Genomic DNA, 25,725 nt, shown 5'->3' on the forward strand with positions numbered 1-25,725 from the left:
AATATTTGTTGAATTTAAAAAAAAACCTCAAAAAATAATAGCCTTCTTATACACAAATAACAGATTCACTGAGAGAGAAATTAGGGAAACAATTCCTTTTACAATAGCATCCATAAAAATGAAATATCTAGGAATCAATCTAACAAAGGAAGCAAAAGACCTCTACACTGAAAATTACAGCACTCTGAAAAAGGAGATCGAGGAGGATATAAGAAAATGGAAAGATATCCCTTGCTCATGGGTAGGAAGAACCAATATAGTGAAAATGGCCATACTTCCAAAACTATTATATAGGTTTAATGAATGCTGATTGAAATTCCAATATCTTCACAGAACTAGAGAAAACAATCCAAAAATTCATTTGGAACCAGAAGAGACCTAGAATAGCAAAACCACTTCTAGGCAACAGAGACATGGCTGGGGGTATCACAATACCCAACTTGAAACTATACTACAAAGCTACTGTGACAAAAACAGCATAGTACTGGCAAAGAAACAGACCCGAGGATCAGTGGAATAGATTAGAAGATGTAGAAACAACTCCAGACATACTCAACCACCTCATCTTTTTTTTTTTTTTGTACCGGGGATCGAACTCGGGTCCTTGCGCTTGTGCAGCAGGTGGCAAAACCACTGAGCTAAATCCCCGGCCCTGAGCCACCTCATCTTTGACAAAGGAGCCAACCACCCTCATTGGAGGAAAGATACCCTATTTAATAAATGGTGTTGGAAAAACTGGATTTCAAAGATTAAAACTAGACCCATACCTATCACCATGTACTAAATTAAGATAGAAGTGGATTAAAGATCTAAATACTAAGACAGAAACACTAAACTTGCTGGAAGATAAGTTAGGTAGAACTCTTGAAGACATTGGCATAGGAAAAGACTTTATGAACAAAACCTCAGTAGCGCAGGAACTACCACAAAGAATCAACAACTGGGATCTCATCGCATTAAAAAGCTTCTGCACTGCAAGAGAAACCACCAGCAGAGCTAAGAGACAACCTACAATGTGGGAAAAAATTTTTAGCAGCTGTACCTTAGACAAAGGACTACTATCTAGAATATATAAAGAACTGAAAAAAATCAGACCCCTCAAATTCAAAGACCCAATTCAAAAATGGGCATCCAAAATGAACAGACATTTCTCAGACAAAGAAGTAAAAGCAGCAAATAAATATATGAAAAAATGTTCAACATCACTGGTCATTTGAGAGATACAGATGAAAACAACACTGAAATTCCACCTCACCCCAGAAAGAATGGCTGCTATCAAGAAATCAACCAATAACAAATGCTGGCAAGGGTGTGGAGAGAAAGGAACCCTTCTCCATTGCTGGTGGGAGTGCAGACTTGTGCAACCACTGTGGAAATCAGTATGGAGATACCTCAAAGAACTAGGACTAGAGGTCCCATTTGACCCAGCTATTCCCCTGTGGGGTATCTTCCCCAAAGAATTAAAAGAATCATACCACAGCAATATATGTGCACCCATGTTTATAGTGGCACAGTTTTAATAGCTAAAGCTTGGAAAGAGCCCAAGTGCCCATCAACTGGAAACTGGATAAAATAGATGTGGTTTTTTAATAAAATAGAGTACTACTCAGCCATAAAGAATGAGAAACTAGAGTCATTTATAGCTAAATGGATGCACATTGAGGCCATACTCTTAAGTGAAATAAATAGGACACGCATGTGTAAATACCAAATAGTTTCTCTAGTGCAAGAAACTGAAAGTATAAATAAGGATTAAAATGATTAAAATGAATAATTGATAATTTGAAATAGGAAGAAAAGGTCCAAAGGGGTAGGGGTGATGGGAGGGGAAGGGGAAAGGAAAGAAAGGAAAGGAAAAATTATGAGAAAAGAAAAAAAAATGGAGACAAAGTCTATGTAAATAGGGAAGGAAGCTCAAGGACCCGAGTTCGATCCCTGGTACCAAGTAAATAAATAAATAAATAAATAGGGAAGGGTGGAGGGGGTGAAGGGCGCACAGGGAATGGGGAAAAAATAAGAACCAAGATACATCATGTACAGGTACAAGCATCCAATGATAAATGTAAACGTATTGTATGCCTAAAATGTACCAATAAAAGAATTTAAGGGAAAAAAAATAGGGAAAAAAAAAACCTCAGAAGGGGGAGAGGTGCTTGCTGGCATGCAGCTCAGTTTGAAGGCCCTGGGTTCAATCCCCAGTGCTTCGAAACAAGAACAGCAACTCTGTCATTTAAGCTTTTGTGGGATCATGTGTTTATAGGGAGATTGAGTACTTGGGTTTGGTCCTAGCACAGAAATGTCTAAAAGTTTAGTGGCTGAAAAAAATTACAAGTTTAGGGGCTGGGGATTTAGCTCAGTGGTTCCGCCACCTGCCTCGCAAGTGCAAGGTCCCGAGTTCAATCTCCAGTACCAAAAAAAAAAAATTTACAAGTTTAGGCTGCACATGGTGGTGCACACCTGTAATTCCAGCACTCTAGGAAGCTGAAGCAGGAAGTTCTGAGTGTGAGCCCAGCCTGGGCAGTTTAGTGACTTGGTGAGACTCAGTCTCAAAATACAAAATCATGCCAGGGATTTAGCTCAGTGGTTCCGGTGCCTGCCTTGCAAGCGGAAAGTCCCGAGTTCAATCCCCAGTACCAAAATACGAAATTATAAAGGGCTGGGGACATGGCTCAGTGGGAAGGTCCTGGTTCAATCCTTGGGTAGCTGTAGGAGGGTAGAGGCAGTGGCAATTCTGACACACATGTCATTCTCTGGCCCAAGATACCTGCTTTAGCTCCTGCCATCACACCTGCATCCCAGGAGAAAGGGCAAAGGGAGGACACACTCATTCTTATTAACCCATGCTCTGACCTGGGATTCCTCCTTGTATTCTTGGAGCCACAGAGAGAGGTCAGCAGATCGTAAGTGATAAGGAAATGTTTATGAAAGAAAGAACTAACAGAAAAAGAACAGAACCTGAGAAACCTGCCCTGCGAAGCTGTTTCCGGAATCTGAGAGCCAAAGAAGACCTAGATGTAGCAGCCACAGCCACAGACAGCACTGAACACCCAGTGACTTGCTAACTCAATCAACACTGTGCCCAAGGATGGGGTCACCCTGGCCCTGCTGTTTTCAGCTCACCCCTTCCTGATGGACAACAAAGTCAGTGACGGCGGTGAGAGTAGCCAGACGACTATCAGCCTCATGGACTTGGAAAGTCACGTGAGTGAGGCCTTGGGAAGCGATCACATGCAAGAGATGCAGCGCAATAGCTAAGAGTTATTAAAAGGGAATTGCAGGGGCCGGGGATTTAGCTCAGTGGCTCTGCTGCCTGCCTTGAAGGTACAAGGATGTGAGTTCGATCCGCAGTACCAAAAAGGAATTGCAAAGCCAGGCCTGGTGGTGGACGCCTATAATCCCAGCACTCAGGAGGCTGAGGCAGGAGGATCCTGAGTTTGAGGTCAGTCTGGGCTCCATAGCAAGTTCAAGGTCAGTGTGGCCTACACAGCAAGACCCTGTCTCAAAACAAAACAAAAAGTCCCTGTGCCGTGCAGTACTCACTTCACGGCATACTTGTGTATCAGAATATGATGTGATACACTTTAAATACACCTGGCTCTCAGCACCGGTGGATTCAGGGACTCAAAGATGCCATTTTGTCGGGCATGGGACCCAGGGCCTCTCGCAAGCCAGGCAAGCATTTTGCTGCTGCGCTACCTCCCACCCCTGCCATCAGAGGCTGTCATTCCTCTGGGCTCTGGGCTTTTCTTCTCTCCAATGACCGCAAAAGTGACTCCCCTAAATACCCAGGAAGGAGAGTCTGACAGGTTCAGTACTCAAGTGAATGGCCTGATTGTTGAGAGGCCAATCTGGGCCAATGAGAGACCAACAAGGGAGCCAATGAGAGGCCAATGAGAGAGCAGAGTGGACCCCATAGCTCCCCCTCCTCTATCTCCTCTTTCATTCTGCAGGTCAGGAAAGTCCAGGGGAACTGGACAAAGGCAGTGTCCTCAAAGGGCCTCAGAGGCTGAGCAGGGGAAGGCTGAGTACCCTTTTCTTTGGTAAAAGAGTGTTTTAAGCACCACTATTAATTATTTAACCATACAGATTAACTGGGGAATGGCCGGGGATTTAACTCAGTTGTGCCGCGCCTGCCTTCCAAGTGCAAGGTCCTGAGTTTGATCCCTGGTACCTCAAAAAAACCCAAACCAGGGCCAGGGATTTAGCTCAGTGGTTTCGCCACCTGCCTCAAAAGCGCAGGGTCCCAAGTTCGGTCCCCGGTACCAAAAAAAAAAGAATTCAAATTTGAACCATAATGCATAATGCATCCTAATGCCAGATGACTGGAAAATTATCCTACAGAAACACCATCCAAGCAAATCCTCTTCTTCACATGCTGCAGAAGAAGGCAGCATGTGAGTAAGTATCGATAATGAAGCCAAAGTAATAATGATTCTCATTCTGTGTTAAATTGTTTGACCGTAACTTGCAATCTTATCCACGTAGATAAAATCACAAACTGACTGTATCATTGGGATTGGGGATCTTCCTCCAGGGAAATCTTTTGCATTTTCTCTTCCTCCCTTTTTCCTCCTATTCCTCTCCCTCACCTCTTGTTTATATTCACCCATCTTTTCTCCATGTGGATCTAATTTTATGCAAATACATACATACATGTATTTGGAGACACCACATTGTCCTCATTTTTCTGCACGCTGCTCTTCTCATTGAATAGTATCACACTGAAGTCTTTCTAGAGCAAGCCAGTGGTGGTGGCACATGCCAGAAACCCCATCACTCTGGGAGGCTGAGACAGGAGGAGTGCAAATTCAACCCCACCCTAGGCATTTTAGCACCACCAGTGAGAGGGAGAGAGAAAGAAAGAGAGAGAGGGAGAGAGAGGGAGGGAGAGAGAAAGAGAGGGAGGGAGGGAGGGGGAGAGAGAGAGAGAGAGAGAGAGAGAGAGATCCTTCTAAGACATATGTCAGGGAGCATTTTAAATTTTTTTTTTTTTTGGTACCGGGGATCGAACTCGGGACCTTGTGCTTTCAAGGAAGGTGCCAGAAGCACTGAGCTAAATCCCCGGCCCAAGGGAGCATTTTAATAGCTGTGTTTAGTGGCTGTCAGGGCTGGGGTATAGCTCAATGGCAGAGCGTGAGCTTACATGTGTTGGGCCCTGGGTTCGTAGCATAACAAAAGTTTTTCTGTAGTTAAAAAACAAACAAAACCTTGCCCTAAGGATGTAACACTACACTGATGTATGTGGGCTTTCTCTGTGGGCCACCAGCAATGGCTGTAATGATTTCCTCTTTCTTTCCTCCCCCTCTTCTGCCTCCCACCTCATCCCTCTCTCCTTGTTCCTCCTCTTCCTCCTCCTCCTGACACACCCAGGTGAAACACACCTCAGGAGAACTAACCACACGTACCAGGCAGGTCTCCAGGGCTGTGTAGCCACCGCCTCTGTTTACACAGTTCCATCACCGAAAGGAAACCCATCCCAACCTCAGCTGTCTGAGCAAAGACAGTCTTCAAGCATTGCGCAGCAGCCAGATGGACTTGGCAGAATGCAGGCGTGGAGAAGTTGACTAACTTTAGCCATGAATCTGCATTTTAATATGCCTTCGTAGTTTACACAGCGAATTGCATTTCGCCGCGTGTGGAGGCACATAGACACAAATGGTAATGGCACTGCCCTTTATTCAGGTGCAAGAACTCAAAGGGCGAGAAGTTTTGATGATCTAGGACACTGTGGCTGCTCTGGCTTTTCTCGTGACAGATCCAGCGCCCTGGCTAAGCCAATCACTGTACTGTTCCCGATCTCTGACTTCCTCCTCCTATTTTAGAAGTTGGAAGGCTTCAGGCTTGTTTTCCCAGGTTCCTTTGCAATTGTGGCTGCCAACTATGCTGTTGGATTTTCAGGAAATGTTTGCATTCCTGATAAAAAGGACAGTCACAAGTGGCCTCATGCCTTTCCCTGCCTCTTCCTGCCTTGAATGCTGATGTAATGCCTGGAGCAATAGCAGCTACCTTGCTGCCCCAAGAGGATCACAGAGTACCCAGCTGTCATTGTCCCACCTGTGATGAGCCATTGTGTGTGTGTGTGTGTGTGTGTGTGTGTGTGTGTGTGTGTGTGTGTGTGTGTGGTACTGGGGGCTGAACCCGAGGACTTTGCTCTGAGCTTCATTTCTATCTTTTTTAATTTTTTATTTCTTAATTTTGAGACAGGATCTCACTAAATTGCTAAGCTGCCCAGGCTGGGCTCAAACGTGTTGGAATTACAGCCATGCTCATAAATATCTTTATAATTTTCTGCTGCCTGGTCATTCAAAACCCTTTCCCCGAAGTGAAACCTCAATCGGCTCCTTGAGAGCTGCTACCCCAGGATAATGAGGTGCAAAAGTTCAAGGCTTAAACACAGAGATAGAAACCAATCAGCCACCGACCGGGCATTTAGCTCAGCGGTGTTCCTGCCTGCCTCGCAAGCGCAAGCGCAAGGTCCTGAGTTCTATCCCCGTTACCAAAAAACCCCAATTAGCATCAGGGATTTAGCTCAGTGGTGCTGTTCCTGCCTGGCAAGCGCAAGGTCCTGAGTTCGATCCCAGGTACCACAAAAAAAAAAAAAAAAAAATCAGCTGCCTGCCTGAGCAGAGACTGCTGCTCAGAAGGGTCACAGAAGGGGAGGGAATCAACCCCACGCCACCCAGCGTTCTCACCGAGGGCAGGAAAGGGGCCTGAGTTCCCTGGGATAGAGAAGGGCTGCAGAGGGTGCGGAAAGTCATCCACCACTTGCTCAAATCTTCTTTTGCCAGCTGTGGCGGCGCACGCCTAAAATCCCAGTACTCCAAGAACTGAGGCAGGAGGACTGCCAGAGTTCAAGGCCAGCCTAGGCTACATAGGCAGACCCTATCTGAGAAAAGAAAAAAAAAAGGACTTTTAGGAAAAAGAAAACCCTAGTTTTATGTTATTTTGGCATCGTTGGGGCCATATAAATTCTGCCAGACTGTTGTATAGATTGAAATAATCTCGTGGGAGATTCCTTGAGACCTCTCCTGTACGGATAAAGAGACCTGCTGTCCACCGCCTGGCAGTGCAGGCCGTGGCTGCGTCCCGGTATCTGTAGAGCTGCCACCCAGGCGCCCACTGGCGACAGCACTGACCCAGCCGGAACTGCGGCTCCCGGGTCCCACCCACTGCTCCGCAGCCACCACTGCCCCAAGGCCCGAGCATCCTGAGAGGCTGGGGGGTGGCTCCTCCAGGGAAGGCACCGGGCTCCAGGACACTCCCCTGACACATGGCCCTTCTGCCCTGCTTGTGGCAACATTCAGAGCAAGCACATTGGAGCCAGGTCCAGTGGTACCTGTCTGTGATCCTAGCACTCTGGGAGGCTGAGGCAGGAGAATTAAAATTTGGAGGCCATGTGCCTGCTTCGGCAGCACATATACTAAAAAAAAAGTTGGAGGCCAGCCTGTGGGATTTAAAGAAACTGTGTCTCAAAATTTAACATTTTTTTAAAAGGCTGGGAGAAAGAATGACTGCTATCAAGAAATCAACCAGGCCAGGGATTTACTTCAGTGGCACCACACCTGCCTCACAAGCGAAAGGTCCTAAGTTCAATCCCTGGTACCAAAAAAAAAGAAAAAGAAAAGAAAAAGTGTTGATGGGGCTGTGGGAAAAAAGGAACCCCTCTCCACTGCTGGTGGGAGTGTAGACTGGTGCAACCACTGTGGAAATCAGTGTGGAAATTTCTCAAGAAACTAAAACTAGAGGTTCCATTTGCCCCAGCTATTCCTCTTGGTATCTTTCCAAAAGAATTAAAAGCATCATATCACAGCAATATATGCACACCCATGTTTGTAGCACCACCATTTGTAATAGCTAAAACTTGGAAACAACCCAAATGCCCATCAACTGACAAGTAGATAAAGAAGATGTGGAGTTTTTTTAATATATTGGAGTACTACTCTGCCATAAACAGGGATGAACTTCAGACATTTATAGCTAAATGGATGTGCCAAGAGACTATACTCCCTTAAGTGAAATAAATCTGACACACATGTGTAAATACCACATTGTTTCTCTGGTGTGAGCAACTGAATGTGAAAATAAGGTCTGAGATGTATAACAGATGTTGGGAAATGGGAAGAAAGTGTTCAAATGGGAAGGGGAACAGGGAGGAGGGAGGGAGCAAGGAAGGACGGGATAAAAGAATGAAATAGAAGGAAAGGGCTGGGGATTTAGCTCAGTGGTTTCGCTGCCTGCTGCACAAGCTCAAGGACCTGAGTTCAATCCCCAGTACCAAAAAAAGAAAAAAGAAAAAAAAAAAGAAATAGAAGGAAAAATGAAAACAAAGCTTTTGTACATAGGAAGGGGAGGGGCTTGAGTGGGGAATGGGATAAAATAAAATAATATTTATTAATAAATAAATAAATAAATAAAGCGGCTGGGACCCTGGCACAGTGGTCCACACTTGTAATCCCAGCACTCAGGAGGCTGGAGTAGGAGGATTGTGAGTTGAAGACCAGCCTGGACTACACAGCAGAACACTATCCAAAACAAGAGAGGAGACGGAATATAGTGCAGCATTCCCTGGGTTCAATCTCCAGAAATGGCAAAACAAAACAAAAGCAGAAAACAGCATCACTGGGCTGGAGATGTAGCAGAGGGGTGGAGCGCTTGGCAGGGAAGGGGCTGATGAGCCTGTTGAGCCTGCAGCTGCCTGGGAGCTGTGTCTGTGCCCAGTGTCACCACCCCGAGTAGCCCCAAAACTCAGCATGGTTTCTAATGAATTCCCACAGCTCTGCACTCTCCTAAGTGGGAAAACCCTAAGTTGAGCCAGGATGAATCAGAGACCACATGTACTGATATAGCCCACCTAAAGGAACCTTGGAAACAGCCACAAAATATAATTCCATTCATGTGAAATAGTCGAAGTATAGAGACAGGAAGTAGATTCATGGTTGCCTCGGGCAGGAGGAAGAGGGGGAATTGCTTGTGGGGTTAGTGAAAATGTTCTAATATTGTGGCAATGGTTGTACTGTTCTATAAATATACTTTTAAAACTCTTGGATTGGGCCGGGGATTTAGCTCAGTGGTTTCACCGCCTGCTGCACAAGCGCAAGGACCCGAGTTCGATCCCCGGTACCAAAAAAACAAAAACAAAAACAAACAAACAAACAAAAACCTCTTGGATTATATACCTTAAATGGCTGCATTATACATGAATTTTACCTCAAAATTATTTTTTGAACCAAAATCTTTATTGGTACATTTTAGATAACATTCATCATAGGGAATTTATACCTATACATGATATATCTTGCTGCTGCTTTCTTCTTCTTCCCTTCATTTACAAAAGTTTTGTTTCCATTTTTTCCTTCTATTCTTTTTTCCTTGCCCCTTCTTTCCTTTCCCCCATCCCTCTCCCTTGTTCGCCTTCTCATCTGAACATTTTCTTCCCCTTTCCCAATATCTATTATACATTTTACTCCTTATTTTCATTTTCAGTTTCTCATGCCAGAGAAACAATGCGGTATTTAAATATGTATGTCCTTTTCACTTAAGAGTATGGTCTTGAGCTGGGGATTTGGCTCAGTGGCAGGGTGCCTGCCTCACAAGTGCAAGGTCCTGAGTTCAATCCCTGGTACTGAAAAAAAAGAAAAAAGAAAAAAGAAGCATGGTCTCAAGGTCCATCCACTTATTAGAAATGTCTCAAGCTTATCCTTCTTTATGGCAGAGTAGCACTCCATTGTATTAAAAACCCACATCTTCTTTATCCATTCATCGGTTGATGGGCATTTGGGCTGTTTCCAAAATTCAGCTATTACAAACCATGCCACTATAAACATGGGTGTGCATATATCGCTGTGTATGATGTTTTCAATTCTTTAGGGAAGATACTGAGGAGAGGTATAGCTGGGTCAAATGAAACCTCTAGTTTTAGGTTTTTGAGGAATCTCCACACTGATTTCCACAGTGGTTGCACCAGTCTGCACTCCCGCCAGCAGTGAAGAAGGGTTCCTTTTCCCCCACAGCCTGCCAGCATTTGTTATTGGTTGATTTCTTGATGAACACCATTTCTTTTTTTTGGTACCAGGGATTGAACTCAGGTCCTTGCGCTTGCGAGGCAGGCAGTGGAACCACTGAACTAAATCCCCGGCCCAAAATGGAACCAAGAAGGACGGAATCTTTTTTTTTTTGGTAGCAGGGATTGAACTCAGGACCTTGCCCTTTTGAGGCAGGCGCCACAACCACTGAGCTAAATCCCTGATGCAGTGAACACCATTCTTTCTGGAATGAGATGGAACCTCAGCATTGTTTTAATTTGCATCTCTTGAATGACCAGTGATGTTGAACGTTTTCTCATATATTTATTTGCTGTTTCTCGGTTGGGGATTTAGCTCAGTGGTTGCAGGGCCAGGGATTTAGCTCAGTGTTTCTGCCACCGGCCTTGCAAGCACAAGGACCCAAGTTCAATCTCCAGTACCATAAAAAAAAAAGATCCTATTTGTTGTTTCTATTTCTTCATCTGAGAAGTGTCTGTGGATTTCAGATGCCCATTTTTGGATTGGCTCTTTAAATTTGGAAGGTCTGATTCTTTTTAGTTCTTGTTTTGTTTTGTTTTGTTTTTTTGAGACAGGGTCTTGTTTTGCAGTTCAGGCTGTCCTTAACTCGCTATATAGCCCAGGATGGCCTCAAACTCACAGTGAACCTCCTGGCTTAGTTGAGTTCTTTATATATTCTAGATATTAGTCTTTTTTTTTTTTTTTTTTTTGGTACTAGGGATCGAACTCAGGACCTTGCACTTGCCAGGCAGGCGTGGTGCCACTGAACTACATCCCTGGCCCTAGTCTTTTTGGGGGTCAAGGGGGGGTACCAGGGATTGAACTCAGGGCCTTAAGCTTGCAAGGCAGGCAGCAGCACCACTGAGCTAAATCCCCAGCCCACCTGCCCTGGTCTTTTGTCTGAGGAACACCTGGCAAAATTTTTTTCCCCCGCACTGTGGGTTGTTTCTTCACTGTGTTGGTGGTTTCTTTGCTGTGCAAAAGCTTTCGTTGTTGTTATTGTTTTGTGTGTGTGTCCTTGAACTCAGGATCTTGTGCTGCAAGGCAGGCACAGTGCCACTGAGCTAAATCCCTGGCACCTGCAAAAGCTTTTTTCTTTTTTGGTACTGGGGATTGAACTCGGGACCTTGTGCTTGCAAGGCAGGCTGCAGAAACACTGAGCTAAATCCCTGGCCCTGCAAAAACTTTTTCTTTTTTTTTTTTTTGGTACTGGGGATCGAACTCGGGTCCTTGCCCTTGTGCAGCAGGTGGCTAAACCACTGAGCTAAATCCCTGGCCCCAAAAGTCAGGTTATAACTTTTTTTTTCTTTTGGTACCAGGGATCAAACTCGCAAGATCGAACCTTGCGCAGTAGGTGGCGAAACCACTGAGCTAAATCGCCAGCTCTGCAAAACCTTTTTAATGAGTAAGATGAGATCTCAGTTGTTGATTCTTTGTGATATTTCTTGTGTTATCAGGGTTTTGATCATAAAGTCTTTGCCTACACCAATATCTTCAAAAGTTTTACCTAAGGCTGGGGATTTAGCTCAGTGGTTCTGGTGCCTGCCTTGCAAGCGCAAGGTCCCAAGTTTGATCCTCTGTACCAAAAAAAAAAAAGTTTTACCTATTCTTACAGCAGATTTAGTGTTTCTGTTTCTTTTTCTTTTCTTTTTTTTTTTTTTTGGTACCTGGGATCGAACTTGGGACCTTGCACTTGCAAGGCAGGTGGCAAGACCACTGAGCTAAATCCCCGACCTCTGTTTCAATATTTAGATCTTTGATCCATTTCAATTTTAGTTTAGTGCATAGTGAAAGATATGGGTCTAGTTTCAATTTTCAGCATGTGGAAAGCCAGTTTTTTCAGCACCACTTAATAAAGAGGCTATCTTTCTTCCAGTGAAGGTGTTTGGTTCCTTTGTGAAAGATAAGAAGGCTGAATATGTTTGGAGTTGTTTCTGCATCTTCTAATCTGTTCCATTGATCCTTGGGTCTGGTTTATTTTTGTTTTTTGTTTTTTCGCCAGTACCATGCTGTTTTTATCACAGTAGCTTTGTAGTATAATTTCAAGTTGGGGAATGTGATGCCTCCTGCCTTTCCTTTGTTGCCCAGAGCTGCTTTTGCTATTCTAGGTGTCTCCTGGTTCCAAATGAATTTTAGGATTGTTTTCTCTAATTCTGTGCAATATGGTGTTGGAATTTTGATCGGAATTGCATTAAATCTGTGTAACAACTTCAGGAGTATGGCCATTTTCACTATATTGGTTCTTCCTACCCAAAAACAAGGTATGTCATTCCATTTTCTGTTATCTTCTTTTATCTCCTTTTTCAAAGTACTGTAGTTTTCAAGGTAGCGGTCTTTTACATCCTTTGTTAGATTGATTCCTATGTATTTCATTTTTTTGGATGCTATTGTGAAAGGTGCTGTTTCCCCAATTTCTCTCGGTGAGTTTGCTATTTGTATACAGAAATTCTATTGATTTTTGAGTGTTCACTTTATATCTAGCTATGCTACTGAATTTGGTTAAATTCAGAAGTCTTTTGGTGGAGATTATGGCATCTTCTATATAGAGTATCATCTCATCTGCAAATACTGATAATTTTTTTCTTTTTCTTTTTCTTTCTTTCTTTTTTTTTTTTTTTTTTTGAGACAGGGTCTTGATATATAGTTCAGAGTGACCTTGAACTCACCATGTAGCCTAGGCTGGCCTCGAACTTGTGATGATCCTTCCTCAGCCTCCTGAGTGCTGGGATTACAAGCATACACCAATATGCCTGGCCTTGATCTTTAGGTGTCGGGAGCAATGCTACATAATTTTGGGGACGAATCATTTGATTAGGCCTAGTTCTCCTGTCTACAGGCCAGCTATGGCATTCCCAGACATAATTCCATTTTGGCCTCTGGTCACAGCAGACCTCAATGATCTGGTGATGCTGTGATGCTCCAGGACAAGATTACAGCAGCTGAAGACATCCTGGAAGGAACAAAATCTTCATCTGAGTAGTTCCTCATTGATCTAGGAATTCCACTACTCTCCAGTCATGTTACATTTGTTTCTCCCAACGTACTGAACAATCTGTCCTGAGTCATTTGTCACATCTGTTTCTTCGGGTGTACTGAATAAAAGGTGAGGCAAGCCTGGGGTCTTTGTCTTTGCTGCCCAGAGCAGCACTGATCAGGCCCAAAGCTCAGCTTCTTCTCAAAGTCTCATTTTTTCTACCTTTCCTGTATAATAATAGGAGACTAGGACTCACTGAAGAGATTCTAGTAACCCTTTCCCTGTTTCCTACATTTAGGTTTTGAGTTTTTTTGTTTTGGGGAGGTTTTTGTTTTCTTCTTTTCTTTCTTGTTTGGTACCGGGGATCGAACTGGGGTCCTTGCGCTTGCACAGCAGAAGATGAAACCACTGAGCTAAATCCTCGGCCTTGTCCATCTAGTATTATGTTAGCAGTTGGTTTGTCCTAGAAGGCTTTTGTCAGATTGAGATAGACCATTTATTCCAATTTTCTGTAGGGTTTTTATCATGAATGGGTGTTGGACTTTGTCGAATGCTTTTTCTGCATCTACTGAGATGATCATATGGTTTTTGTCCTTGCCTCTGTTCATATGTTGTTTTACATGTATTGATCTGTGTATGTTGAACCATCCCTGCTTCCCTGGGATGAATCCTACTTGGTCATGGTATATAGCGTTCCTAATGATTTGCTACATTCCGTTTGCCAGTATCTTATTGATGATTTTTGAGACTATGTTGATTAGGGAGGTTGCCCTGTGGCTTTCATTTTTGGTGGGATCCTTCTCTGGTTTTGGTATTGGGGTAATGGTTGCTTCCAGGAATGAATTTGGGAGTACTGCTGCCTTTCAGTTTCATCAGAGGCTGAGAAGTAGCGGCGTTAGGTCTTCTCTAAATTTCATGTAGAATTCAGCAGGGAATTCGTCAGGGCTTGGGCTTTTCTTGAAATCTTTTTTTTTTTCTTGAGACAAGGTCTCACTTTGTGTTCAGGCTGGCCTGGAACTCGTGGTGATCCTCCTGCCTCTGCCTCCCGAGTGCTGGGATTACAGGTATGTGCCACCACGCCCGGGGCCTTGGGCTTTTCTTTGTTAGTAGGTTTTCAATTTATCTTCAATTTCATTGACTGATATTGGTTTATTTAGAATTTTTATATCTTCTTCGTTTAGCTTTGGTAATTCATATGTAACCAGGAATCTGTCTATTTCTTCTGTGTTTTCCATCTTACTAGAATACAGATTCTCAAAATAGGTATTGATGATCTTCTGGATTTCTGCAGTATCTGTTTTGATTTCAGCCTTTTTATTCCTAATTGCATGGATTTGAGTCTTTTCTTTCCTTTTTTTTGATAAGGTTGACTAGAGGTTTGTCAATTTTAATCTTTCAAAGAACCAACTCTTTGATTCATTGTTTCTTTGTATTGTTTTCTTAGTCTCCATTGCATTAATTTCTGCTCTGACCTTTATAATTTCCTCCCTCTTACAAGTTTTGGGCTTGACCTACTCTTCTTTTTCTAGCAGTTTGAGGTTCAACATTAGGTTATTTGAGCTTACTCTGTTTTTCCAATGTGGGAATTCAATGCTATAAATTTCCCTCATAGGACTGCCTTCATTGTGTCCCGTAAGTTCCAGTATGTTGTACTGGCATTATTGTTTAATTGTAGAAACTGTCTCATTTCTTCTTTAATTTCATCTGTCACCCACTGGTTGTTCAGGAGGGTGTTAATTTCCATGTGTTTATAAAGTTTTTGTGGTTTCTTTTGCCATTGATTTCCAATTTCATTACACTATGGTCTGATAATATGCATGGGATGTCAGTTCCTTTGCATTTACTTAAGCATGTTCTATGAGCTATTATGTGGTCTATTTTGGACAACATCCCATGTGCAGCTGAGAAGAATGTGTATTCTGATGTTGTGGAGTGGAACACTCTGTAGACATCTGCTAAGTCCATTTGTTCAAAAATTTGGTTCATTTTTGACAGTGTATTTTTAGTATTATTATTATTTTTTGGTACCAGGGATCGAACTCAGGACCTTGCACCTACAAGGCAGGCATGGTGCCACTGAGCTAAATCCCTGGCTACATTTTTGATATTTCTTTGTTAATATTTTGTCTAGTTGATCTTTCTATTTGTAACAGTGAGGTAATGTGTCCTTCATTACAATTGTATTAGTGCTTATTTGATTTTTCATGTCCATTAATATTTGCTTTATATAGTTAGGTTGCTGGTATGTGGTGCATCTATATTTGATTGTCATCTCTTCCTCTTGGATTGTTCCCTTTACCAGGAGGTAGTGACCTTCTTTGTCTCTCTTAATCAGCCTTGGGTTGAAATCCACTTTGTCTGCAAACAGAATAGCTACCCCTGCTTTTTTCCAGGTCCTTGTCACATGGAGTATTGTTTTCCAACCTTTGACTTTCAATCTATGAATTTCTTTTTGAATTAAATGTGTTTCTTGTATGCAGCATATTGTTAGATCTTGCTTCTTGATCCATTCTTCCAGTCTGTTTCTTTTGATTGGTGAATTGAGACCATGTACATTGATGGTTATAACTGATAAATATTTACTTATCATTATCATGTTATTTTCCCATTGTTGGTTCCTTTTTTTCCCCTTCTGTTTAATTTCTTGCCTTGCCTGGTAGATTCATTCTGTTGGGGTTTGTGGAGTTGTAGTCCTTATTATCTCTTTCTAGAATGTCCTTCAAAACACTTTGGAGTGCTGGTTTGGTGGTCATGAATTTTTTAGGTGTTCTTTGTTATGGAAGTATCATGTTTCTCCATCAATTTTGAAATATAGTTTTGCAGGGTACATCAATCTGGATTGGAGGTTGTTTTCTTTTAGGGCTTGAAATGCTTCACTCCAAGTTCTCCTTGACTTGAGGGTTTGTGTTGAGAAGTCTGCTGCAATTCTGATTGACTTTCATTTATAGGTGATTTGTTTCCTTTCTCTAACAGCTTTTGTTTTTCCTCCTTAAATTCTTTTATTGGTACATTTTAGGTATACAATATGTTTATATTTATCATTGGGTGCTTGTACCTGTACATGATATATCCTGGGGGTTTTTTTTCCCCATTACCTGTGCACCCTTCACCCCCTCCACCCTTCCCTATTTACGTAGACTTTGTTTCCTTTTTTTTTTTCTTTTCTCATAATTTTTCCTTTCCCCTTCCCCTCCCACCACTCCTACCCCTTTGGACCTTTTCCTTTTTTTTTTGGTACTGAGGATCGAACTTAGGACCTTGCACTTTCCAGGCAGGTGGTGGAACCACTGAGCTAAATCCCCAGGCCCTGGACCTTTTCCTATTTCAAAGTATCAATTATTCATTATCTAACCGATTTTAATATTCTGTTCTTGGGCCAGGGATTTAGCTCAGTGGTTTTGCCACCTGCTGCGCGAGCACAAGGACCCAAGTTCGATCCCTGGTACCAAAAAAAAAAAAAAAAATTCTGTTCTTGTGCTGAATTTCTGGAATCTTGACTATTATATGCCTTGGTATAGATTTTTTTTTTATCATGGCTAATTGGAGTTCTATATGCCTCAATTATCTGTAAGTCAAATTCATTTTCCTTGCGTGGAAAGTTTTCTGCCATTATTTCTGTAAACAGGTTTTTTTATGCTGTTGTCTGACTGCCTGCTTTTTCATTGACTCCAATCAATCTTATATCATTCTTCTTTCATTGTCTAGCAGCTATTGGACTGATTTTTCATGGTCCCTTGCCTTTTTTAATAGATCTTTCTTTTCATGATCACTAACCACAATCCTATCTTCTAGATCTGATATTCTGTCCTCACATTGGCTCATTCTGCTGCATATGCTTTCAGTGGAATTTTTAATCTCCTGGATATCTGTTTAAATATGTATCATGGATTCCATTTCTTTCTTATGTTGGATGTTCATGGTTTCCATCATTTTCCTAAGTGCCTCTAATTTTTTTATCTGTATCTACTCTAGAGTCACTAACCATGTCTTTCAAAATGGTCATCACTAGGCCGGGGATTTATCTCAGTGGTTTCGTCACCTGCTGCACAAGTGCAAGGACCCGAGTTTGATCCCTGGTACCAAAAAAAAATGGTCATCATCTCTGTAGTTATCTGAGAAACTATTCCTGATTTGATTTATTTTTCAGCCTCATTCATCTGCTTTGTTACTTCTGCTCTTACCACTTTAGAGAGTCCAGCTCAGTATGTTTCAAATTGTTCCACTTCATTGCTCTCTGGGTTTGCCTTTGGTGAGCTGGAAGTTTGGGGTTGCATCTTGCTTAAGTGTCTTCTCATTTTCTATTATTGGAGGGTGATCAGTCCTCCCACTGCCTAGAAAGGGGAATGGTGAGGGCTAAAGAAAAAAAGACAATAAAAAAAAGACAATAGAGACTTAAATAATTTCAAAGTAGGTGGTGCACTGGGAGGTCAGTGCCTCAGAGTGGGCAGAGACAAAGACTCTCTGAGATAGCCATTATTTATTGGGTACACACAATAACTGGTGGGAGTTATCAGGTGACTTAGGGGTGACAGTAATCCTCTGTCAATTTGGAGCTCATGCTGATGAGGATCTTATGTTGATGAAAGCTATAAGGAGAGTATTCTTTGCAACTGACATTTTAGTACCTGGGACTGAACTCAGGACCTTGCACTTGTGAGGCAGGCACGGCACCACTGAGCTAAATCCCTGGGTTAGGAGAGCATTCTTACAATATTAGGTGGGATGAGTTAAGCTAATAAGGAATTTGTCCCTCCCCAGGGGAAACCTCTTTTTTATTACTACTTGGTTCTCAAAGAACCAGGATGTCTTTAGCTGGTGTAATCTTGCCCTTGAGTGCCACAGCATTATGGGACCATTGAGGCCTAAACTCTGACCAAAGCAAAATGGAGTTATGTTTCTGCATCTCATGGCCAGCTTGTGGGCAAGGTGACTTGGGCCTTAGACAGCTATATTCATACTTTAGTTATGAAATTATTTTCCCAAAAAATTTATGTAGAATGGTTCTTGACATTCCTTTTTTTCTTCCTGGGTTGATGCTTCTAAATTGCATATGGCAGGCAGCTTTATTGCTAGTATTTAGAACCTTTAGGAAATGACTACTTCTCAGAGATGTCTTCCAGGTGTTGCTGACTTTTGAGTTTTGAGTCTGTTGCAAGGTCCTACCTCTTCAGTTTATTGGGGATGAGAAGTTGCTGCCTATTTGGCCTGGCCCCTGGTTCTTTGGTACTGGCCTATAGTATTGTTTATGACCCTTAAGCAATCTCAGTCTTGGCTTACCAGGAAGAACAACTGATTAGAACAATTATGTCACCTTGGCTAAAGTAGTCCAATCAGCAATAACAATAGCATCAACACAGACTAAAAAATGATGAACTGTGATAATATTGATTTCCCACCTTTATGTCTATGAACTAGATTGGTGATGATATAACAAAATCTAAGATAAACCAGAAAATTGTATACAGTAAACATGCCCTCAGTATGATGATTTTACCCTCAGGGGAGAAAACTGAGAAGGGGTTAGCGGGGAAAAATAGAGAAATAGAAGAAGAGGAAGAGATTAGAAGCAAGGCTGGAGGACAAAGGAAGAGTACATAAACTTTGGGCACCTGGTAAAGAAGACAGGAGGGAAAGAGAGAAGGAAGAAATAAAAACAGGAACAGAACAACAACCACCAAAAAACTAGAACAATGTTCCCACTTGTATAAAAACAAGAACAATCAAGAAAAAGGAAAACAAAAACAAGAAATGAAAAAAATTTAAAAATGTCCACTTCAAGGCGTGTCTCTGGTTTCACTGGTAGACAAACTGGGGACACAGAGCCCAGATCCATGTTGATTAATCCCAACAAGCCAGTCATAGATTTACATCAAGGTAGAGGATAATTCCAGCAAGCCTGCACCTTTAGTTCTGAAGCTCAAGCTGGTTTCTGGCTGTGAGGCTGGAACCAATTTGTTCAGCCTGAAACCCTCTGTGAGTCTCCTGCCGGCTTGAACTTGGCTCCTTGACCTTCTGCTGACTTGAACTTGGTTCTGCCTCACCCTAATGGAGCCAGTCCACAGCTGCTCTGAAGTCTGAGTTCAACTGGCCCCAACCCAAGATGGCTACCAGCCAATTGCCCTCTCCTGGGGGATATGTGAACCCAAATAACTCATGAGCCACTGCAGTCCCCTGCATCCACTGCTCTGTTCCACTGGTGTGTTTCTACATGAAGGCCTCTGGGGTCACCAGTAGTCACTGTGGGTGTGCAGTTTAGAGCTGCCCCTCCCAAGCTGTGAGTCAGGGCTCAGGGAGAAAGTGCAGCTTGCCACCTCCTTCTGCTTCGTTGAAGTCTCCTCGCTTTCCCTGTGGGCTTCAATTCTCGCTTCAGCTCCTTGCTGGGTCCCAGGGACCCACTTCCCTCCTTCTTCTCTTCCTCACATTTCTATAGTTCCGGCATCTGCACACCAAATCTTGGAGAGGGTTTTTCTCTGATGTCACCACTCTGCCATCTTCCCAGAAGTCTAAACATTCTCGAAATTCTGGGCTGGGTATTTAGCTCAGTGGTTCCGCCGCCTGCCTCGCAAGTGTAAGGACCCAAGTTTGATCCCCAATACAAAAAAAAAAAAAAAAAATCATTCTACAAAACATTCTCGAAATTCTTTTTAAGATATAAAAAACAAAAATTTAAAAAATAAATAAATAAATAATAAAAATATGAACCAAGATATATTATGCAAAGGTACAAATTTCCAATGATGAATCTCATTATATTGTATACCTAAAATCTATAAATAAAATTAATTTAAAAAATAAATAAGAGCCAGGTGTGATGGCACACACTTGTAATCCCAGGACTGGAGAGGCTGAGGCAGGAGGATTGTCACAAGATGGAGTGCACCCTGGGCTTCGTAGTGAGTTCAAGGGCAGCCTGAACTATATAGCAAGACCCTGTCTCAAACAAACAAACACACATACACACACACATACACACAGAGAGAAAATAAAAAGAAAAACAACCTGGGTCTGGTGGTACATGCCTGTAATCCCAGCACTTGAAGCTAAAGCAAGAGGATAGCCACCAGTTTGAGGCCAACCTGGGCTGCATAGTGACTCCAAGGCCAGCCTGAACTACACAGTAAGACTTTGTCTCAAAAAAAAAAGTGAAAAAACAAAACAAAACTGAGTATTGTGGTTGGTGCACACTCATAATCCAAGTATTCAAAAGGCTGAGGCAGGAGGATTCCAAATTCAAGCTCAATCTGGGCTACACAGGATGGCCCTCTTTCAAAAACAAACAAATCAAATATTTTATTATTTTTTATGATACAAAGATCAGAAAAATTCTAATTTTATGTTCAGTTTAAATTATTGTTAGATGGATGGAATAATAATGTTCTCACCCCTAGGACTTCTCAGTACTTATATCAATGCCACTTTCATAAAAATAAGCCCAGGGCCAGGGATTTAGCTCAGTGGTTTGGCCATCTGCTGCGCAAGCGCAAAGACCCAAGTTCGATCCCCAGTACCAAAAAAAAAAGCACAAAATGAGCCCCTGCAGACAGCTGTGGTAGGGAAGGGCCGGTGGTGCCTGTCCTGTCTCCCCTCAGGGGAACATGACTGGGTCTGCAGTCACCCTCCTGGTCTAATGAGGATGCTCTGATTGTCTGAATGGAGAAGGGTAAAGCTGAGCTACAATGAATGAGTTACAGCATGATGGGCCTTAGGATTTGAATTTGGGAGCTGGGCATGGTAGCCCATGTTGTCAACCCAGCACTCTGGGAGGCTGAGGGAGGAGGATCTCAAGTTTAATCCCCATCTGGACAACTTAGCAACTTAGAGAGACCCTGTCTCAAAATAAAAAAGGGCTGGGGTTGCAGCTCAGTGAAAAAGTCCTAGGTTTAATTCCCAGTATCAAGGGGAAAAAACAGGAAAAGGGGGAGATTTTTTAAAGTCTATTTTTATGATATGTATATATTATATTTTCCCATTATTCTTATTTTGGCACCTTCCAAAAGCAATGCCTCATCTGCACTCTGGGAAAGCGCACTGCTGGTGTATATTACCAAGTGGCTGTTTCTGATGTCTCATTCATTCCCATTCATGGACACTCAATCAACAAACTTTCGTCCTTTGACTTGCTGCATGCCTGATATCAGAATGGATGGAGCAAGGGCTGTGGTTTAGCCTGACTTCGCTTGTCCGTGAGCGACCTAGGTTAACTCAAATTAGCTTCAGCAAAAATCCGACCTCACTGCCTTAGTCAGGACAAGCTTTGGACCAGGCTGGCTTCAGGTGTGGGTGTTCTGGACACAAGGGGCAACCTCGGGCTTGGTCTCTGTGGGGCTGCACCCTCCAGCAGCCTCTCCCCAAGATGAAGGCCGCAGGCCTCCACCAGATGCAGACTTAGCAGTTTAGCCTCCCTGGCGACGGGCAGCCTTTGTGCCATGGCAGATCCTGAGCTAGCTCTGGTTTGGCCAGTGAAGTCCTCCCCCTTTACCAAATTATTGGCAGGTGCTGGGTGTTGATTGGCTGTTAGTCACGTGGTAAACCCGGAACTAAGGCTGGGCCAGCCCACACGTCACATGGGCTAAGAAGGAGGAAGGAGAGGTTCCTCCAAACCCAAGGGTCCCCATGTCACTAATGGTAGAATGGATGCTGGTAATGCTAAAGGACAGATGTCCAACTACCTGTGTAACAAAAATGAATGAAGTACCTTTCTTCAGGGTATAGAAAGCCCACATCTGCAGGACATGGCAGGAGTGTCGAGTGCAGCAGTTCTGTAGGACAAGCTGGGTACAGTTTGGCACGCATGCGCCAAGACCCCACATCTGCTCCTGGAAAGAGAGAGGCAGCGGGGGTGCCCCACCGGGACATGGGCCCCACTGCTCGAGGGTACAAGGAGGCAGGAACATGGAATGGGCTAACGTGGACGAGCTGTTTCCAGAGACCAGAGTGAATCTTCAAATAGAATGAGAGAGCCAGGTGTGGTGATGCACACCTATAGTCCCAGAATTCAGGAGGCTGAGGCAGGAGGATCACTGTGAGTTCAAGCCCAGCCTGGGCTACATGGCAAGATCCAGCCTCAGAAAAAAAACAAAACAAAATAAAATTTTAAAAAAGAAACAGAATGGGGGGAGGGGACCCAGATGCAAGAAAGTTGCAAGTTCAACTCCCACCTGAGCAATTTAGTGAGACCTGTCTCAAACCAAACAGAGGGCCAGGGATTTAACTCAGTGGTGCCACACCTTCCTTGCAAGCACAAGGTCCTGAGTCCGATCCCTGATACCGAAGAAAAAAAAAAAAATCAAACGCGGGAGTGGGGGTTGGGGGTGGGGATGTAGTTTAGTGCAATGTCCTGGTTAACATGCCCACTACCAAACAAAACAAACTGTTGACACAAGGTTACTTGTTTAAGTGTAACACGTTTGCCTTCCCTGTTAGTAAGTACAATACTTTCGGATACTTTCAGTGCCTTCACAGTGGGCTAAATCCCCAGCCGCCCTCCTTTTAAAAATAGCTTTCTAGGGCCCGGGATTTAACTCAGTGGTTGCGCTGCCTGCCTCGAAAGCGCAAGGTCCCGAGTTCGATCCCTGGTACCAAAAAAAAAATAAAATAAAATAGCTTTTTGGACCAGGGATTTAACTCAGTGGTTCTGGTGCCTGGCTCACAAACGCAAGGTCCCAAGTTTGATCCCTGATACAAAAAACAAAAATAAAATAAAACAACTTTTTGCTAAATTCCTAAATTCCCTAGTCTGGGCTCAAACTTGAGATCCTCCTGCCTCAGTGTCCCAGAGTGATTACAGGTGTGCAGAGGGATTACAGGATTACAGAGGGATTACAGGTGTGCACAACCATACCCAGCCTCTCCTGCTTTCTTGAAAAGTCAGATAAATCATTTTGGGCTCGATGAGATGGAACTTCAGCACAGGGACTCCATTTGTAGTTTGTCTGTTGGCACCCAGTGTAGGAGCTTGGTCCAAAACAGCAGCCTCTTATACTGGTGACTTACTCTGCACAAAGGAAAAACAGCCTACATAGGGTTCGGTACTTTCTATGGCCTCAGGTGTTCCCCAGGGGGCTTGGAACCTACCCTGTGGATAAGGAGGGACCATTGTACTACTGAATTTCCTGCAAATAAGACCGATCCAGAAAATAAGCCCTAGCATGATTTTTCAGGATGCTCATAATAGAAGCCCTATCCCCAAAATAAGCCTCAGTTTCGATCATCAGCCAGACATGCATTTAGTACCTCTGTTGAAACACTCAGTGGGGGCCAGGGATTTAGCTCAGTGGTGACGCCACCTGCCTCGCAAGCGCAAGGTCTCGAGTTTGATCCCCGGTAACAAAAAACATTCGATAGGCCACTCCTTACTCTTAAGGGGTAAAGGGTGGCACGAAACGCAGTCAAGTACTTAAGCTGAGCGCTGTGGTGCATGCCTGTAATACCAGGAGGATCGCAACTTTGACTCCTGTCTGGGGAATTTAGGGCGACCCTGTCTCAAAATTTAAAAATGAAAAAGCCAGGAGTGGTGCCAAACGCCTGTGATCCCAGCACTCTGGAGGCTGAGGCCAGAGGATTGCCCTGAATTCGAGGCCAGCCTGGGCTGAGCAAGTTCAAAGCCAACCTGAACTACATAACAAGACCCTGTCTCAAAAAAAAAAAAAATGTTTTTAAAAAGTGGGGTCGCATGAGAGATCAGCCAGGGAGCCTGTTAGCAGAAGCTCTGCCTGTTTTGTTAATTTCTGAGTCCACAGCAGCCAGAATAGGCCTGGCACGTGGTAGGCACTCAAATAACCAATCCACTGAATGAGAAACAGATAACAGAGGGGCAGGCGTTGCACTCAGGGCCACTGGGACTCTGCCTCGGCTTCCTCAACAGGATGGAGAAGGGCAAAGGTGAAAGCTCCGCCATCCCGACCGGGATCCCAGCGCCGGCCCCGCCCTTCCTTCACATTCCTCAGCGCTCGGGTCCCCACCCCCTTTCAACACCCTGGGCTCTTTCCGAGGCCGGGTAGGGCGGGTAATGTTTTCCTTGTCAGTAATGCGGCCCAAGAATGCGATGACTCAGGAGACCTGCGCGCCCAGCGAGGGCAGCAGAATGCTGCTACCAAACCGCCGCCAGGGGGCGCCGTGCCGCCGTGCAGTCTCGCGGAGGCCGTCCGAGAGGACCCGGCTGTCCTGCAGCAGCGGAGGTGGCGCCACAGCGGGGATGCGCGCGCCTCGAGCAGTCTCCTGCTTGCAGTGAGACCAGCGTGCAGGCCCAGACTCTGGCTACCCCGCAGTGCCGTGACCCCCGAACGGTGTACTCGTGTGTGGGAGCTTCGGCTCTCTCATCTGTAGAGTAATAATGGGCTGGGGATTTAGCTGTGGCCCCGCGCCTGCCTGGCAAGCGTGAGGGCCTGAGTCCGATCCCCGGTACCAAAAAAAAGAAAATAAAAAAGGGCGGGAGATGTAGCTCAGCGTGAAGGCCCTGGGTTCAACCCCTAGTGCGAAGAAACAGGAAAACACAGAAGCACCCTGGTTGCCCTCTGGCCTCCTCCGGCCTGTCCTGTGGGAGGCGCTGCCTTTTGGCCAGAGCCAGGAGGAATCCGAAAGACCAGGCTCGTCCTGTGTCACCCCGGGGGACGCCGCAGTCCTCCTGGCGCCGCCAGGACCGGGCAGGACCGCAGTCTGCTTTGCCTGCAGCCCTGGTTCTTTGTTTCCGTTTGACCTAAAACTCTGCTTAAACCAATTTGCTGTGCTCCTCTCTCTTCCGCCCCCTTGGTGTAGCGCGGCAGCCGAGAAGCGTGCAAGGGAGTGAGAAGTCGCCGCTCCCAGCGGAAGCGGGATGAAAATGAATTCCTTTTTCTCTCACTGACTGCGAAGCTACAACACGGTGTGCGCGCACTCACGGCAGAGATGGCCTTTCTGCCGGGAGGGGTGTCGCACGCCTGTGATCCCAGCACTCTGGGAGGCTGAGGCAGGAAAATAGCAAGTTTGAGGTCCACGGGGGCCACTTGGCCATTTATTGAGACCCTGTCTCAAAATGTGAAAAATGAAAATAGAGCTGGGATGTAGCTCAGCGTGAAGATCTGAGGTTCGGGGGGGCGGGGGGGAGGCATCCCACAGAGCGCAGATGTGAGGAAAGCACTTGGAGCCCACCAGGGATGAAACCAGCCAAGCTGTGGGTGGCCCGCGTGGCGAATTTGCCCCCTGCGTGGCACAGGGAAACCTTTACAAGCCACTGTCTGGCGGAGACCTCACCCAGATCCAGCTTCACAGCTAAGACCTGAGCCTGGAGGCGCTAACTGCTCTGGGGCCCGGCTAAGCTCCTTAGCCCTGGACTGGAAACCAAGGTGTAGGGGGCCAGCATCGAAGAAGGCGTGCACCCTCAGGGCCTGCAAGTGTAGGATGGACCCTGGCAGGCAGGTGCCTCCTTAAGTGCGTCCTAAGACTGGGCTTCTCCTGAGGAAGGATGAGGCTGGTCCGGGCCTATTATAAAAAAACCTCCGTGTGTAACAGCCACAGAATTGTCTTCCCCTCAAGCAGAGAACAAGTTAGTGTATAATTTAGAATGATCGGAGCCAGGCATGGTGGCCATGCCTGTAGTCCCAGCACTTGGGAGGCTGAGGCACAAGAATCACTGCAAGTTCAAGGCCTGCCTGAATTGAATAGGGAGACCTTGTCTCAAAGCAAAACGAGACAAGGGGTTGGGGATTTAGCTCAGTGGTTCTGCCACCTGCCTCG

At 44.5% G+C, this 25,725-nt stretch overlaps 1 protein-coding gene across 1 annotated transcript in view; it reads left to right on the forward strand.

Moving 5' to 3' along the window:
- Zmynd8 (zinc finger MYND-type containing 8) overlaps nucleotides 1-25,725 on the forward strand; it is a 193,394-nt gene that overhangs the window by 22,641 nt on the left and 145,028 nt on the right. The window lies entirely within an intron of this gene.

The sequence above is a fragment of the Heterocephalus glaber genome, unplaced genomic scaffold (assembly GCF_053883595.1).
Source record: "Heterocephalus glaber isolate CG9 unplaced genomic scaffold, H.glaber_assembly_v1.0 deba00001673, whole genome shotgun sequence".
Classification (NCBI taxonomy): domain Eukaryota; kingdom Metazoa; phylum Chordata; class Mammalia; order Rodentia; family Bathyergidae; genus Heterocephalus; species Heterocephalus glaber.